The following is an 18,867-nucleotide window of genomic DNA, read 5'->3' as shown; positions in this document are numbered from 1 at the left end:
TACCATCTTCAGAAATTGCATTCACCCCCATTTGACCATGCGCGGGCATGGGATTAACATTCACATTTGGAGACGGTGCAAAATTGATTGCCTTAGAATCCACTAAGTCCCGGACCACATGCTTAAAAGCTTTGCAATTTTCTACGTTGTGTCCAGGGGCACCTGAGTGAAATTCACATTTGGCGTTCTCGTCATAGCTGGGAGGCCTTTGGTCGGGTCTCAACGGAGCCAACGTTCTTAGCTGAACCAACCCCAAATCCTTCAACTTCTTCAGCAAGAATGAATAGGTCACAGGTGGTCTATCGAATTGACGATCATTCATTCTCCCTCGCACCTGATACCCAACCCTCTGCGGTCTCTGTTGAAATGGCTGCCGTTGTTGTTGCGGTTGTTGCTGTTGCTGTTGTGCAGGCTGATTATCGGCAGGAATGGTTACCGCAGCAGTATGCTGGTAGTAACGATCCCTACTCTGTCCTCTTTGGGTATACACAACGCTGGTATCACCCTCCTTCTTCCTCTGACCATTTCCAAAGGGCTTCTTCGATCCAGACGACGAAGCATTACCCTGTATCTTTCCCAACTTCAACCAACTTTCAATTCTTTCTCCAACCACCACTATATCAGCAAAGTTGGTAACCGGGCATCCAACCATTCTTTCAGCAAAGGTCCCCTGAAGGGTACCCATAAACAGATCTGACATTTCTCGGTCTACCAACGGAGGTTGGACTCTGGCAACTAACTCCCTCCATCTCTGCGCATATTCTTTAAACCCCTCATTAGGCTTCTGAGACATACCCTGCAGTTGGGTACGGCTAGGAGCCATATCAGCGTTGAATTGGTACTGTTTAAAGAATGCATCTCCAAGATCTTGCCAGCTTTTAATGTCAGAAGATTTCAGCTTGGTGTACCATTCCAAGGACCCTCCAGACAGACTGTCCTGGAAGAAGTACATCCATAGCTTTTGGTCCATTGTATAAGCAGAAATCTTACGGACAAAAGCCTGGAGGTGAGTTTCCGGGCAAGAACTCCCATTATACTTGTCAAATGCAGGCGCTTTAAACTTTTGTGGGATCACAATCCCCTCAACCAGCCCCATATTGGACATATTGACAACCCCTGGAGTAGCATAGCTTTCAAGAGCCCTGATTTTCTCCGCCAGCACCTGAATCTCTTTATTTGGTGGTTGGACACCGTACTGCCCAAACTGTTCATTTGACATGGAGAACTGATCTGCTTCTCTGTCTTCCTCTCTATCCTCTTCAGCCCCGAAGAAAGGAGGAAACAGGCTATCCTTCATATTGTTACCCATCGGTCCTGGTCTACCACTTGTGGCAACACCGAAACCACCCCCATTATTAACCACCACACCAGCAGTTGTCTTCTTTCGGGGATCTTCTCCATCCCTAGAACCACCAAGGCCATGGTTGGAGACACCCTATAAATTGATACCACTGTTGGCAGCCGAAGCCCGCTCGAGCTTCTCCACTTTATCAGCAAGTGCTTTCTTCCCTACAGCAAACCCTTGCATGACATTGATCAGTTCATTCATTTTCTCCTTCAGCTCGAGAAAATCTGCGTTGGATAGATCCATCAGCCTAGGTGTGTTGCGTCTGGTAAAGTATTTGTGTGGACGGGTTGTGTGCAAGGGAATGATTCTACGCGCACGAGCAATGATTCCTGAAACAACCAAGCACGTTAGAAACTGACACCTGCAAAATAGAAGACAAGTTATTATGATTCATGCATGAATGCAATGTCTATCCATATGAGGAACACTCTGTCTTTCGATCCTGGCTTCATCGAGACAGATAATAATCCGGCAGTAATATTCTGACATTCATCGAATGATTTCATCATACAGTGCAGAGAATTATGATTTAGCAAAGATACCACCCAACCGTGTGTGTGCAATGTGAAAACATACAGGAAAGCAAATAAAGCTTGAAGACCAATCACTGAATGAAAACAACCATTGCATATCAAAAGTGCCCCATATGTGCGAGAGTCATACATCAAGTCTGATACAAATCAAATACAATTCTCCAGAAACAGAAAGAAAATACAAACAAGTGAATTCCGTCAACAGGCCTGACAGTAATCCAACACAAATGATAACAAAAGGCTACACTGAAGAAGGCTCCACAGAAGGCTCCGCATCATCTACCATCTTGGTAAACTTCACAGCAAACCTGAGTTCAGTGTTCTCCTGCTGCAGTCTTCCTATCTCCTTCTGGTGAATCTTCATCTGTCGGAAATAATGATCCCTCTCAGCAAGATAATGATCTCTTTCAGCAATATAATGATCTCTCTCAGCAATAATCTTCACGTTCTCTGCTTCCTTAATCTTCAACTTTGCTTCCCACTCGGCGATAAGGATTCTGACTCTGTCTTCCCTCTGATCCCTCACAAGGATTTGTCTCCTCTTCTCATCTTCGATGACCTTCGAAGCTCTAGCCAACCTCTCCTTGGTGATGTCTTGCTCCCTCGTGGATGACTCTAAAGCTTGGCTAACCTTGCCATAATAAGCGGTGTCTATCTCAAATCGCTTCACCACAAGAGCATGCCTCTTATCCTGGTCTTCTATTCTTCCTTTGATTTCCTGATTAGCCATCTGAATTCTAGCAACACTCATCTCCAACTCAGTCTTCTCTTCTTGCAGCTGATCTCTGGCTTTTTTCATCTCAAGGAACTCTTCCATGCTGACAGAAGAACGTGGCCCTTCAATCAAAGGACACCAAGGATCACCTCCAGGAAATGGTAGATGTGTGAGCTCAATCCTCTTCCTAAGCCAATCATCAAATGGAGGAAAAGACCTGCTGTTAACCTTACCAAAAGGAACCTTGCCCTTTCTCTGAATGTCACGCCACTCATCAGACACTTGCCTCAACTTTGGCTGATTACCCTCAATTGGGAAGTAGAAAGACTCTTGAATCTCTCGTCCAAGAGGAGGACCCTCCACAGCAAATCCCATTTGTCTCCTAAGAAGCACCGAGTTGTAATTAATGCAACCTTGAACTCCTATAAGAGGTACATTGGGAAGACTCCCACAACTGTAAATGAAATCTCGTCCAGCCATACCGTTGTGAGTCCAAGCTATGTCATTGGCTCGCAAACCCATCAGTCTGATTGACCATTTGACAGTAGGATCAAGAAAGGCAAAGGCACCTCTGGAAGGCAAATACCCCATGAACCATTTGTACAACAGCTGAGCACAACACCGGATCAATCCCCCACGCCGCTTCTCGTTCCGATTATGGACCGAGTAGTAGACATCCCCAACCAGGGTAGGAATGGGATTCCTCTGCACAAACAACCTGATGGCATTAATGTCCATAAAGTTCTTCTGATTAGGAAACAGGATGGTCCCACAGATGCTCACAGCAATCAAAGCACAAACGGTCCTCCAATTACCCAAAGCAGCATGCTCCTTGGCTTTAGCCTCCAAGAAACTCAGATGAAAACCAGGCAACTTTCCCTTCTCCTTCAAACCCCCCTTGGTCACCTCTGGGCTCAAATAAAGAGCACGAGAAATCTCAGCAATATCAGGTTCCCCCTTAGTGACATAGAATGGAATCTGGTCCCTGATCGGAAGACCCAGAATACTGGCATAATCTTCCATCAAAGGCCCCAAGAGGTAACTGGGAAAACAAAGCACCTCAAGCTTGGGTCATAAAACTGGAGAAGAGTATGGATGGCGCTCCTATCTGTATCAGTAAGCCTGAAAACCAACTTCAGAATACCCCCATAAGTCTCCCGGAACATCCCCACATGGTCAGGTGTAATCAATGCTATCATATCTCTCAGCATGCCAATCTCTGGGTCGAAGAAACTGTAGACGACGTCATCTTTCAAGCCAGTCCTCATGTCTGGAACAAAGAAGTCTCTCAACCAGGATCTCGATCAAGAATGTCCCCTGCATATGGATAAACATGAGTTAGATGCACATAAATGCCAAATGTGAATGATGCTGATGTATAAATGCAATGCACTGTGCCATCCTCCAAGTCATCCGAACATCTGTTGCACTGAGTTACGGCCTCTGAACTGATCACAACCATCTGAGGTACTGAGTCAACCATAAATCCAACTCAGGAGTTCCGAAATAAACGGAACCTAAGGATACATCACCATCATCATCAGAAAGTCCCCTGAACAAATAACCACAAGACCCTCTGAACCAGCCCAGGGAATCCTGAAATAAACGGATCCCCACTGATAAATACCACGGACAGAACTCCGACGTCTCGGAAATAAATCCATAAATCCGACTTATAAATAGAACTCTGATCAATAACTGAACCATTAGTCACCATCAGAATATGCATCTGTAAGAATCAACCCTCCCCTCACAGGTGAATTCTAATCAGGCCATCCTAAGGCGGATAATGGTCTCGACAATCGGGCAAAGATACTCAACGGGTTTGCCCTTTCGGGTGTGCCACTGCAGCTCTCTTAAGATCGTCTAACCCAAAGATCCGGGAATGAACGGTCACCGAAGTCAACAACTCAAATGAAGTGACTCAACCAAAGTGGATACTCCACAAAGGAAGAGCTTCCTCAAATGAACCTCGTCCGGCTTGTGGTATGTCACGTCGCCCAAAACATGTTGACCTAACATGAGAGGAAACATGAGACCACACTAATCCTAGGTGTATACTCGGGCCTGGGTTTTAGCCCCACTCAGAACACCCACCCCAAATCAGAGGAACCACCTGTACAGAAGACAGCACGATGATAATATGATGCATGCAAACATTTATGCAAATATATATACAACATAATAATCATAAATGCAATAAATAGAGCAACACAAGCAACCTAAACTATCCTAGAGAGCACTAGGAGTGACTCGCTTAGGGAAGATGGATCAGCATGAGGTCAACTTCTTTATATCCCCAGCAGAGTCGCCAGCTGTCGCATCCGCGAAAAACAACCGGCGGGCAAAACAAAACAAACAGAGCCGCCACCGTGCGTTATTTATCCCAAAAGAGGGAAAGGAAACGCTCGAAGTAAACCTGGAAAGGAAATGGTCTTACGACCGGAGATTGCAAGGATCGGGAGTCGGTTACGCAAGGGGAAGGTATTAGCACCCCTCACGTCCGTCATACTCGACGGGATCCACGCTCAAAAGAATAGAATAAGGTTGCTGAATAACTGCTCAAAGAATGCACGCACACTGGAATCAAACACAGATGGAAGAAGAAGGGAACGGGCTCGCTAGGATATCGCATCTTATGCCTACGTATCTCATCTGGAATGAGAATCAGAGCTACCGTAGTTCGGCTAACGCACGCCGAAACAAAACACACGCACAGACGCTGGGACGTCAAAACAAACACACAAATGGAAACAGACTGCCAATGGCTGGTCTTACGTTCGACTCCAAACAAACAAACAAACAAGGAAACCGACTGCCAATCGCTGGACTTACGTCAGACTCCAAGCACACAAACAAACACAGGAAACCGACTGCCAATCGCTGGACTTACGTCAGACTCCATACAAACAAACACCAATAGGATATGGAATGCCAATCGCTGGACTTACATCCATCTCCTAACACACACAAAAAGGTAAAGGGTGCCCGGAGAGATCTCGCACGATCTCCTGCCTACGTACCTCATCTGGTATGAGGATCAGGGCAACGTAGTCCCCCTTAACAAGGGAGAATTTCTAACCTAACCAGAGACTGGGAAATGACAAACTAGAAGGGAGACTGACTCGAGCCTAATAGTTATCATGTAACCCACAATGGCCCTAGGTTGAGGTTTCTATCCTAACTTGCACAGGAAGCAAGCTAGCCTAAGCAGCACAATCAATCACAAGCACAAAAGTAAGCACACACACTATATACAAACAAGTGGCTCACTCAAGGCTAGGCTTTAGTCAAGGGGTCAAATCAACCTCGACAAACAAGCCAACTGGAATAGGGTATGGTTAGCTCTTAACCCTAACATTGAGAGTTAGGGTGAAGCAGATGAAATGGGAAGTGAGGGTAAGACCTCACAGCTCTTATCCCTGGTCTGGGAGAGCTTGACTCAAATGAAAGTGTGGGAGTCCAGAATGTGGGACTCTTCTCCACATGACTGACACAACAGGACCTTGGGTTTGTATTCAAAGTGCATCAACACAATGGTGTGAGCAGGATGAATGACTCAACTGAATAGCAGGGGATGGATTGCACATCCCTTGTATCTGCCAATGCCTCTTCACTTAGGAGGTCTTTGAATGTACAGGGCACAAAATTAAACAAACACAAGCATCGCCTCTTAAGGAGGGCTTCAGACAGGTGCCTGCCCACATAACAGGGCAGGTCTTCCAGACTACATGAAGTCAGAAGAATTATACCTCAGTGGTAAGCAAACCACAAGCTAGCAAAGCAAGTTCAAAATGAACTCAAAGCCACTCAGGTACCTGTGAAAAAACACTAAACCAATCAGTTCAACTGTACAGACAAACAATCAACAGCTAATATCACACAGACAGACAAAGCATCAGGCAACAATGGTGCAAGACATTAGGCAAACACAAATGAATTGTCCTCAAAGCCTACAAAACAAGCAAACGTTAGCCAACATCAACCAATTAATCAAGCTCAAATGAAGGAGCCACTCCAATCATGGAAATGTGTACTTGAACCTGAAATCACAATCCAAATGGTAAGTCCAAACCACTAGGTCAAAGCCTAGGGTCAAAAGAGGATCAAAAATCCAAAACAGAAGCTCAAACTTGACATGAAGCATGTTTAATCACTCAAGAATAAGTCCTAAAAAGAACCAAATCATAATCACTAAGCAAGTTCATTTACCAAGCATGTGAAGTCAACGGCAATTCAAGGCATCCAAATGATCAACATGAATGAAAAATCTCAATCAAAATAGAAATGATTCAAAAAATTCCAGCAAAATTCATGAGCAATCAAGACATCCACAACATTCATCACAAAACAAATCAGAAGCATTGGAAGTCATTTGACATGGCAATCACATTGTACAAGTTGAACATCAAAAGGTGTGACACAAATTGTCGCCCCATGCTAACATAAGCATAAAACAGACTTGGTGCATGGGAAAAATGTCAAACCAAAGCCAAAATGTCCAACAAAGTGTCTAGAATTAGCATGCAATATTTCACATTCATTGGATAAGAAACAAGCATTTCACAAGGAGATAAGCAAGGCAAGGTCACAAGTAGACATATGATTACATAACCTAGCACCGAATAAAATCCAGCCACGCATAATTTTGGAAATTATGATGAAAAAATAATAGACAAACAGAGGAACAAGCGGCAAAAAATTGGGTATTTTTTGGATCAATTTTCAATTTAATATGAATTTTTGAAGTTTGGAAAACAATGTTGAAATAAAATGGACAATGCATATGGAAATTGGAGGGAAAGATTAAATGGATTTAAGTTTGAAAATATGCAGCATGTGATACGCGTATGGTGCACAGTGATACGCGTATGGTGCACAGTGATACGCGTATAATACGTGTACGGTGCGTGGTGGTTTCCACTGTCTTCTTCGCGAAGACGGCAGAGCTATAGTGCATGCGTTCAGAAAATTTCCAGAATTTCGAAAAAAAATGATATCAACAGAAAGCTCTTCTAATGGAGATTACAGATCAATCAACATCTAATCCTAATTCATCCAGATCAAAGAGAAACGAACAAAAACATTTTGACATGTCAAACTTTAATCAAGCATAACTCATTCATTTCTCATCCATTTCACACGAATTTTATATCAGATTAATCAACATGAAAAACTCTACCTAAACATGGCAATGGATTGAAGAATTAAGAGACTCGAATTTTTACCTCTTGAAGAGCAGAACCACAAAACCAGCGATTCAAGCTCCTAAAGTGTCCAGATCTACTCCTATATTGATGACTTGAAGCTTTATGAAGAAATTGGAACTTGTAGTGGCTTAGATCTTGATTAATTTTCCACTTCCATTTTCATGAATTTGCTTGGAGTATGCTTGATTTCTGCTCGAATTCAATGATCCAATGCTTGATTCTTCATCCACTACACTTAATAAACCAGAATATGGAAGAAAAATGCTATGCTATGTGGAGAATTTTCAAGTTTGGATTGAGAGAAAATTTGGAGGGAAAAAGTTTCTAGATCCAAAAATGGTGAAAAAGTGATTAACCTCTCTAATTCTGTTATAATTTACTATTTATATGCCATGTTAATTACCATGCTAATCCTAATTTGTAATGGTTAATTAGGATTAGTGATAATTGAAATGAAATGCAAAAAATGAAAAATGATGTATCATGGCCATGCACCATGTGTATAGTAGCATGCCAATGCTCACATTCACTTAAAACCAACTCATAAACATAATGCAAGTGGACTTTCACTCATGCAATGCACCAAATTTGAATTTCCCAATTTCCCTCCAAAATGCACTTGAATTAGCACATGATCACCTGATGAATTTTCATGCAATGCCATGAATGATTTGGAAAATATATGTCATGACAAGAATTTGGCAAAAAGGAGCACTCAATTTGGAATTATGAGTCAAAAGTTATGCTCATTTGAAATCCCATGCACACTTGGCAATGATTGGATCATATCTCCTCAACCACACATCATAAATTCATGATCTTGGACTTTTTGGAAATGGGAAAGAGAGATATTCAACTTTCATGTTAGACAAAAATTTCATTTGAAGCTTCTTTGATGATGCAAGATCATGGTGAATTTGAACCAAAACTTTCCATTTTGGGAAACTTTCAATTATAGGTCACTTTCCATTTTTGGAAAGTTTTGACTTGACCTCAAATTCTTCAAGATATGCATTTGACATGATGAATAAGCCTCTTTTGAACATGAATGAGATGTTGAAACTCATTTCTCCACCTCCTAGCCCTCAGTTCTTGCACAGTTGACTTTCTGGTTGACAGATGACTTGAACATGCTCAGAAGACTTTGAGCCTCAACCACTTGATGAAATGGCTCCAAAATGAAACCCTAGCTTATACAAACTCAATAAAATCATATGAGGATCTCCATCTCAATAAAGACCTCATCTCCTTGAGGATGACATATCCATGATGATGATGATGTACCTTTGCTAATAAGATAATGCTCAAGCTCCTTGAAGGACCAAGAAACCCTAACTGAAACACAAACCCTCAGATGGCTAGTGATCAATCTATGAGACCCTCAGGCCTGGATCTCTTAACCTCTCTATCTTCTAAGAAAGACTCAGGAGGATGATCTTCTTATTATCACATGATATGCAATATGCAAATGCCTAATGCCCTAAAAAATGAAATGCAATATGCTAAACTAGTCCCAAGAAGAGGAGGGAAAATTTTGAGGTGTTACAGCAAGCCCAAGAGCTTCATAGAGAGAGCCTAAAACCAGCTTGTTGAGATTAATTTTTCACTGTTCGTGAATTTCGGTGGCCAAAGTTATAAATTTCTTGGCTATTTGCAAAGAGCTAGAACCAAATACAAAGCGAGATATCCATAAGGTTAAGAAAGCAATGTGTTCTTGGTTAAAAACTTATTCAGAGTCAGTATCATAGAAGTTTTCGAAAAACTCTTATGATTTTCACAGTCGAAGTCGAAGTCTGGTTTGGTGTTAGTTAGCAAAGTAGGGTCGAAGGTTTTGCCAGTAGGTCGAATACCCGTTATGGCAGCTATGTCGAACAAGGTGGGGTTACCATTCCGTATAGCAGGTGGAAAGTATTAGTATAAACTTCCAAGTAAAGGAGAGTTTCAATGAGAATGTTGGGTTTCACTTAAGGCCAATTCTCGATAACTGAATCAAGTCATAAATCTCTTGATCCCTCCATAAATGTCTTTTATTCTTATCTACCTTATCTGACCATTCAGTGTAGGCCTTATTGTTGGGGGAAGGAAAATCATGGAAAACACGTATAGGTGCACTCATGAACCTTAACTCATAAGCCTTGTATTTAAATATTATGGGTTCATAACTACGGTAATAAGGGAAAAACTTGTTCAGACGTTCATGTTTCTCAAAAGCAGTAAGGAAAAGACCTATGAATGCATGAATAATACCAGAAATGGAGAAAGGGACGAGTACCTGAGAAGCATAAATAATCACTTTCTCCTCGTCCATTGGTGGATTAAGAATGTAGTTGCATTTGCCAACAATAGTAGGAGCATTAGTTTCAGAATCAAGCAGAACTAGAAGTCTTGGTATAGAAGAAGAAGCCACTTTTTTCCTCAGGAAATTAACAGGGATGAAAATGTAAATGGTATGGGACTTTGAGAAGTTAGGGCTTTAAAGAAGAAGATGAAAGTAGAAAATGAAAAAACAAGGGGATATTTATAATAGGAAACCGTTTCAGTATCCCCCAATAAAGTGGGAGAGGTGGCACTGAAAAAACTAACACTTGTCGTTTGAATTTCTTAAATAAATTTTAATTAATTTTTTTATTTAATATGGTTTTGATTGTGTGGACATGATTGTCTTGAGAAATCAGAGTAATGATGATGGTGTGCACGCACGTTCGTGAAGTGACAATTTAATGAAAAGTGGTCATGATGACCATGACATGTACATAATATGGTAAATAGTGTCAGAAACTTAATAAAACTACCATTTTTATTTTATCTGATATGATTAAAAGTGGATTTTTGAGAGGGAACTATTAGCCTGAAAATCCTAGCTTAAGGATTCGACAAAAGATGATAGTAACCTTATAAAAACTAACTAAGTATAAAACATTTGGTCGTCGACATGCTGCCTAGGTCGACTAAGAAGGGTCTCGATAAGTATAGTAAACATGGTTTAGAATAATCTCAATAATAGATCCAAAAGATTATGATCACTCTCTCTCTCTTCCAAAAAATTACATAAGGGTTACACCAAATCAGCATCTCGACTGAGAGATATTGGTGTCGAAGTCGATATGTTTATCATATGATGAGGACTTAGTATATTAGTATAAGGGTCATTTAAGAGGATGTATGGAAAACTCTTTGGAAGTGAGTCATGAGCTCTCGATGGGAGGTAGTTAGGAGGTTTTCAAGGCAGTTATCAGATTGATAATGGGTTAGTGAGGAGTTTGAACACTAAAGGCGCATGAAGGCATGTTAGAGGATAAAAACCCACGTAGAAGGACATGTGTCGAACGTGTAACAAATGATTGTTGTTAATGGTTATTTAGGACTAGTGTATAAAGAAGGCTCATGCCTTAAAATGAAGGTCATAAAATTATCATTGATTCTCTATAGAACTAAATTACCCAAGTTATAGAGCGAAAGAGTTTGTGAGAAATGTGAGTTCGCATCCATTCTTTAAACTTTATGCGAACCTTTTGTATTCAAAGTATTTACGTTAAATGTCATTTACTTAATTTACTTTATTTTTTTTTGTTTATTATATTTATCCAAAGTTTATTGTTTGCATCCAGTTGGTTATGATTCAAACATTGTAAACCAAAATCAAACACACATTTTTCATTGTACCGTTTCTTTACACAAATTATCTTTGAGATTTTTCAAGTTAATCTCTTAAGTGAAATAAACTCATGATTGTTTACTAAAAACACCAGTAAACAATAATGTTATTGTTTTCCATCACCTAGTAATTGATAAGCAAATTTTACAAAGTATTCTCCATGTTTCTCATTGTTCCATATTATTTTATCTTTAGACTTTCTGAGCGACATAAGGATGCTAGAGATTTGTCGCATGTCTAGTTGGTCAAAGCACTCCTCAAGTAACTCTCTGTTCTAAATGCCCATGTCTTAATCAATGATTTCACAAACCTTGGTCTCACTGTCAAGGCCACAAACTGGGCCATGGACTTTGGACCCCGTTGTTTCCGGCAGCCAGTTGTCTTGCCTTATTCTTATCTACTGACCATTTCCTATTATCCATCTGGCCCGTTTAGAAACTAAATCTATTGCACCAAGTATTCTTCTCTAAGTGAAGTTTGGATAGAAGCCTAGCTTTGCTTCACCAATATTACTCCTAGGATAGTATCTCGCCTTGAAAACTTGCTCCAACAGAATATGCCCACCTGTTATAAGTCTCCAGTAGTGTTTCCTTAATAAGCTTGTGTTGAAATCAATAAATCCTCAAAAACCCAATTTGCATCTACCTTTTATTGTAGCCATTATCTCCAAACTCATCTAATGAATTTTCCTATCGCTCTGCTTCGAAACCCACCAGAATTTGGCCAGCATGTTCTCAATTTACTTGCTACAACCTTCTAGAAGTTTGTAACTACTCATTATGTAACTTGGGATAAATTGTGCCACTACCTTGATTAGGACTTCCTTTCCAGCTCGAGATAAGGATTTGCTTCCATCCTTTAAGTTTCTTCCAAACACGGTAAATGGAAAAGGGAACATTTCCCTTCTTTGATCTACCAAACATCACCAAAAGCCTCGTGTATTTGGAATGACTAGTCATAGTCTCTAATCTCATCCCATTACATATTATATCTTTGACTTTATCACACACATTTCGATTAAAAGATGCCTTTGATCTATCCAAGTTTACCACTTGGTTGGAGGAATTCTAGTACTTTGTAAGAATATCCTTGATACAATCCACTTCTTTGGAATTAACACGAGCAAAAAGTAAGTTATCGTCTGCAAAACAAAAATGAGAAATTTTGGGTGCCTTCCTTGCAACATGGATCCCATGAATATGATTTGCCTCAACCTCCTTCTTCAATAATCCAAATAGCACATTTGCACACAAAATAAATAGGTAAGGGGAAAGAGGGTCTCCTTGACAGAGCCCCCTCTTAGGAAAAACTTTTGCTTGGTTTACCATTGATGAGAATTTGGTACTACACTGAAGAAATGCACTTTCTGATGAGTTGTATTTTACCCTCAAGAAACCCCATTTCCTCTAAAACTCCAATGCCAAAAGTCCACGCGATCATGTCATACGCCTTAGACATATCAAGCTTAAATGCCATGATACCCTTCTTTCCTTTTGTTTTATTTTTCATCTAGTGAAAGCACTCCATAACCATGAGATTATTGTCAGTGGTAAGGCGACATTTCATGAACACATTCTTCCCTGCATCAATGATCTTGGGGAGGATACATTTCAATCTATTTGTTATGGTCTTAGTAACTACTTTCATTATGATGTTGCACAAACTGATGGTTTGAAAGTCCTTCGGGGTGGTCGGTTGCTTACACTTTGGAATTAGAGAAATGCAAGTCTTGTTGATCTCCTTAGGGTCTTTTTCTCATTAATAATATTCAATACCATCTTTGTGACTTCGTTACCTATTACGTGCCAAAAAAATGGAAGAAGAGAGCTGAAAAATCATATTGGTCGGTGCCTTTAAATGATGCATATGAAAAATAGCATTTTCAACTTCTTGAATAGTAAATATTGTTTCACACCACTGCTTGTGCTCACTCCTTAGTTTACTCTGGACAACTTTACAAACATAGTGGATATTAGTGGGACACGAGGTCGAGAGAATATTATTGAAATAGGTAACGAGAATTTGTTCACAATGCTCTTCCCCTCTCCACCAACATCCATTTTCATCCTTCAGTTTTAAAATCAAATTTATTTTTCAATGTTCTGTTTCCTTTCCTTGGAAGAACTTCTTGTTATGGTCCCAATCTCGAAGCTAAACTGCTTTATTTTGCTGCCTCTAGATAATTACCTAAAACTTTAGCAGATTATTCCTCTAACTTTCAAGGGGTTTTTAGGATCTTAAGTACTCCTCATTTGTGGACCATTTATTATCCTCTTTAAGGAGTTCCTCACATTGTCTAATTTTAAAAGCTACAACATTATTTTTATAGTCCTTAAAGCCTTCTTTTAGACCCTGAATAACTTGAAATTTTTGACACCCTTAAAGAATGGTTGCATTCTAAATCTAGTGTATTATAACTTCACATATATTATCCCTTGCCCACACATATTAAAATATAAAAATATGGACTTTTTTTCTCCTACAAGTCATCCTATAAGTCGATACGAATAGCTGCGTGATCCGATCCATATTTGGGCAGGTAGAGAACTTTAGTGGGATTGAACATGTTTATAAAACCAGTAGTGGCCAAAACTCTATCTAGTATGCATTAAATTTTATCCACTCCATTCCTCTCATTAGTCCACGCCGAAGGGTAAGCCCTCAAAGTCAATATCAGGTCATTCACACACCTCAAGAGTCTGTCTCCCCTAGGCTAGTTGGCTAATAGTTCTATAATTTCATCCATTCTCTAATTTTAAGAGATAAAATCATTGAAATCTCCAAAGCAAATCCACATATCTCCATTAGTTTTCGACAAGCTTTGTAAAAGGAGCAAAAACTTTTTCTTGTTGTGCTCTTATGGGAATCCATAAATCTTGGAGAAGCAACATTATTGGTTATCATTCTCATTCGTCATCGAAACTCCTATATGGTTGATGAAGTAGGATGATATAAATATATTTATATTGACATTCCAGAGAAGGGTTATACCCCTTGCTCTGTCTCTGCCGCTGCTTTCACAATCCACCACTTGACAACACTTAAAGCCACATTTCAATCTTATAGCTTGCATTTTTGTTTCCCTGGGCCTAGTTTCTATAATGAAAATAAAGTTGGGATTTTCCATCCGAAAGAGCCTCCACAAAGCTCGAACTGCATGGGGACTCCCCAACCCCCTGCAGTTCCAGCTTAATATTTTCATTGGGATATGAGGTGTTTCCCTTGCAACATCAAATTTGGTTGTTTTGATGTTTAATTCAATGGTCCAATTATGTTCTTCCTCTTCTTCCCTCTGTTGCCACAGCCTTTCGGTGAGCTCTATGAGATTAGGACATCAATAAGTTGTATTTTGCCTCCTTCTAAATCCAAGAGTTTTGCTTGGTATGGATTTGCTTTTCTTCCCATTAATTGTCACTTCCACTTCTTCTTTATTGCAGTTCTAGTTTTTAGAAGATAATTCTACTCAGTACCTACATAAGTAATAACAACAACTACCAGAGATTCTGCAAAACTTTCTATTTCAATGTTGTTACCTTCCCTTATTAGCTCTTTTTGCTTAGTTTATTTTTCTTAGTTCACTTCCTTTCCACATTCTTCCATTTTCCATTTGTATCGCATTTACTATGACTGAATGAAACATTGAAGAGAGTTTTACTACGTGTACTTGAGTTTGAGTCCTTTCTTTTTTGTTCTTCAAATACGTTTGGTAGGTGTGAAGCCCTAAGCCAAAGTCTATAAGAGAGACCATGTTCATCCAGACCCTCTTACCCTTCTTCCCCCAAATCAACCACTTATTCACAGTCCTTCATTCGACACCCTAATCTTCCACACACTAAGTAGAAAGTCAACAATCTCTTGTACTTAAAATGAACTATGAGATTTTTGTCTTTGAAATGCACCATTATACCCCTTTATAAACTTACTTTGGATACATGGAAACTTTGATTATGAGAAATTTTCCGTTTCAATGAGCTTCTTTCAAATCCATCTCCTTAAAAGACCCCAAGATATTACCAATCTTCTTCACCATTGTTTCAGATCAAAGTATAAGGGGAAAGTCATACACTCTCACTCAGAAAACACCATAATGTATGTTCAATCCTGATGGTTGTTCTTTATCAGAGACCTGAGCCAATACCTGTAGATTTCTATCAAAACTACAAGGACCATTCCTTAAAATTAATTTTAGATCTCGTTTGTTTGAGAATTTGAATAGAAATTGGTTCTTATTGAACTCCTAGTTTTCAATTGGGTTATTGAGCTTCCACCCCCAACCATGGTACTCATAAAGGCCCTCACATTAAAATTGTCATCCATTCATAATTTACCAGCTAGGGTTCTTCGAAAGACTCATTCTTCGCTAATTTATTTTATAGCCGTCGTGACATCTTTTATTCTTCTTTCGATAAAGGGATATCCTTCCATTTCTCCATACTAAAATTGTTGGACTTGAGACTTCACACACAAGATAGGGGAGGGTGAATTGAGTGGTTTGGAAAAACGTGGTTTTGAAAGTATTTGTGGAATAAAATTAGACTTTAAAAGCATTTTTGAAAATCTTAGCCTCAGAAAAATAAAAGGCAGAAAAAATGCGGAAATGAAAAGAGTTAAGGGAAAGAGGTGAACACCATGCTATATAGAGGTTTGGTCAAATAGTAAAATAACCTACTTCTCTCTCCAATAATTGATTTAGAGAGTATCTAATAAATTTTGAGAGATTTTAGTAGGAAAGACTCACAAAGCCCCATTATACAAGGAAATGATGGTTGACATCCAACCAAATAATACAAGACTTTGGGATATATCAGTTTGAGTATTCTCTTCCAAATCGTGAATCCAGGAGGCCAAAACTTTCTTCATAAACCAGGATCTTGGAGCAGTTAGTCTTTAGGTTCTTAAACCTTGTAAGCTTTTACACGGCTGAGCTCACGAACCTTAAACCTTGATTTTACACAGGATAACCAATAACATGTGATATTTTAACATTGGGGTGATCTCAAACCTATGAAGCTTTTAATACTGGATTGAGCTTCAACCTATCTTGATTTTAATACTGGACTGACCAAGAACCTAATAAAGTAACTAGAAATGTCACGAGAATTGGGAGGGGGGGTAAGGGGGATGATTTGTGACCCATTTTAAATTTGTTTTTACCATAAAAACACAATCCATTAAGAAATCCTTGGAGAAGAAATGTTGTAATAAATCTCATATAATATTTAGTGTTGTGTGTGTGTGTGGAAATACAATAAATAAATAAAGTAGAGTTTAAGAGAGAATATACAAGAGATTTATCCTGGTTCATCAAAGTGGTTAATCCAGTCTCCACAATTTGTGAGATTTCTTTACTGATGCTTGACATCTTTTCTTCTTGTGTGCACCTTTACAACTATGTATTTTCTTAGCATCGTCAGGGTTACACAACTGATTGATATAGATTTTAGTAAGATTACACAAAAACACCAAGCATTTTTATATCGCTTGAAGATATACAATTAGTAAAGATAATTCTTTCAAAGATTCTTTACAACTTCACCATATGGTAGTGAGAGGTTGAGTTGAGTATCTCTAATAGTGTGGGTATTATGGTGTTTGAAGAAAAATATTTTTTTTTTGCTTTTGAATGATAATGAATCTTGCTAGCCTTCTTTGCAAGTGTAATTCCACACTTTTTATTGAAGAAGTGATTTGTATTTATAGGAAAAAAGTGATGGTGAAGAGTCCTTGAATTTCTGTCACATGTTTATATCCTTCAATTCTCAAAAACAAGTCTTCTTACTTTCATCATGATAAAGAGTTGATTTAATGTGTTTATGTTCAATCAAAGGTACAATGTTGACGTCATTTGTACTTGCAAATAGTGAATTTTGTCTTTTGGTGAAACGAGTCCTCTGAATTGTTTTTATGGCCAAATCCTCTAGTTCCAAGTTTCTTGCATCATCTATGTGTCATGTTAGTGATGTAATGCTGACATCATGTTAGTGATGTAATGCTGATATCACTTGATGGTACTTTGGAATTTTCCTTTTGTCTTCGAGTGAATATGAATCATCTAGTTGATTTGATCATTTTTGTCCATACATGTTTTAAATATGTTTTGCTTTGCCTTTCTTAAGTGATGAAGACTTGAATAAATATGTCTTATTTATTTTCACTCAAGAAAATACATCATATAACAAATAAAATCATAATCTTAATTATATTTACACAAGAGTTTGTTATATTCAAAACATCAAAAATGAGTTTTCCTCAACACCTATGAGATTTTATCACGGGCAGATCTCCAACCTAAATTAGGACTGAATCACACAATCCCAAACCAAAGTTTTTTACGAGTTTAACTTCTAACCCAAACAAATCTCTAAATGGATAATGTTCAACCAAAGTGTATATAAAATATTCCCTTAATGAATTTACAATTCTACCCTTTCCAAAATTATAATTTTCTGCTTGCTCACAAAACAACTTTTCTCACAAAAGCACTTAAGCTAATACATTAGTGAGAGAAAGTTAAATAAAATTTTAGAGAGAGGGAGAGGTGTCAAAACACAATTCTGGATGGACTGAAATGAGAAAATAGACCTCTATTTATAGGCCATATATTGACTAAAAATAGAAATTTCAATAAAATATTTTTTATGACATTCTAATCAATTGTCACGTATTCACAATCAATTAGAAGTTTGAAATACAATCGATTGTAAGTTTATAAAAGGAAAGGAAATATATTTAGTTGTTGCACATCATTAAGGCGTTGTCTCGATTTCTTGTGGCTCAATTTTAAAGTGAGCTAATTGATTAGACAAATGTCCCAATCGATTATATAAGTCAAAATTTCGCATATAACTATTTTGATAGTTCCTAATTCACCTGGCACAACTTCAAGATATTTTTGAAGGTATTTTCTTTTGGTAAAATATTTTGAAAATCATTTGTGTGTGTGTGTGTGCGCATTTTAACCATGCGCTTTTATGATAAAGTTCTTATACTTTTACAATAGATTCACTCACTACTAAATTAGGAGGATTCTATAGTACTTTAAGACTTTGCATATAGTTCACTTGTGTGGACACTTGCTTGAGTAACTTGAGATGAAACTTTAAATTATATTCTATTTGATTTGCCATCATCGGATAGTCAAGTCCATCAAACGCTAACAATTAGATTTGCATTGTTATCTACTTAATTGTTTATACTTGACTTACCACAATTTTTTTTTAAAAGCATGTACATACAAAACAAGGTTCCACAAAAACTACCTTGAGAGAGTGACTACCAAAAGGGAAACCAAACAAAAGGTTTGGGCTAAAGATCCAAGACAATATGAGTTTTAGCTGCCACCACAAATCATAGGGTGAATGGGGATGAGAAAATGCACAATAAATTTAGAGATAAAAGACCTACCT

Source organism: Lathyrus oleraceus, chromosome 4 (genome assembly GCF_024323335.1).
Source record: "Lathyrus oleraceus cultivar Zhongwan6 chromosome 4, CAAS_Psat_ZW6_1.0, whole genome shotgun sequence".
Classification (NCBI taxonomy): Eukaryota; Viridiplantae; Streptophyta; class Magnoliopsida; order Fabales; family Fabaceae; genus Lathyrus; species Lathyrus oleraceus.
Note: the sequence above shows the minus strand (reverse complement) of the source record.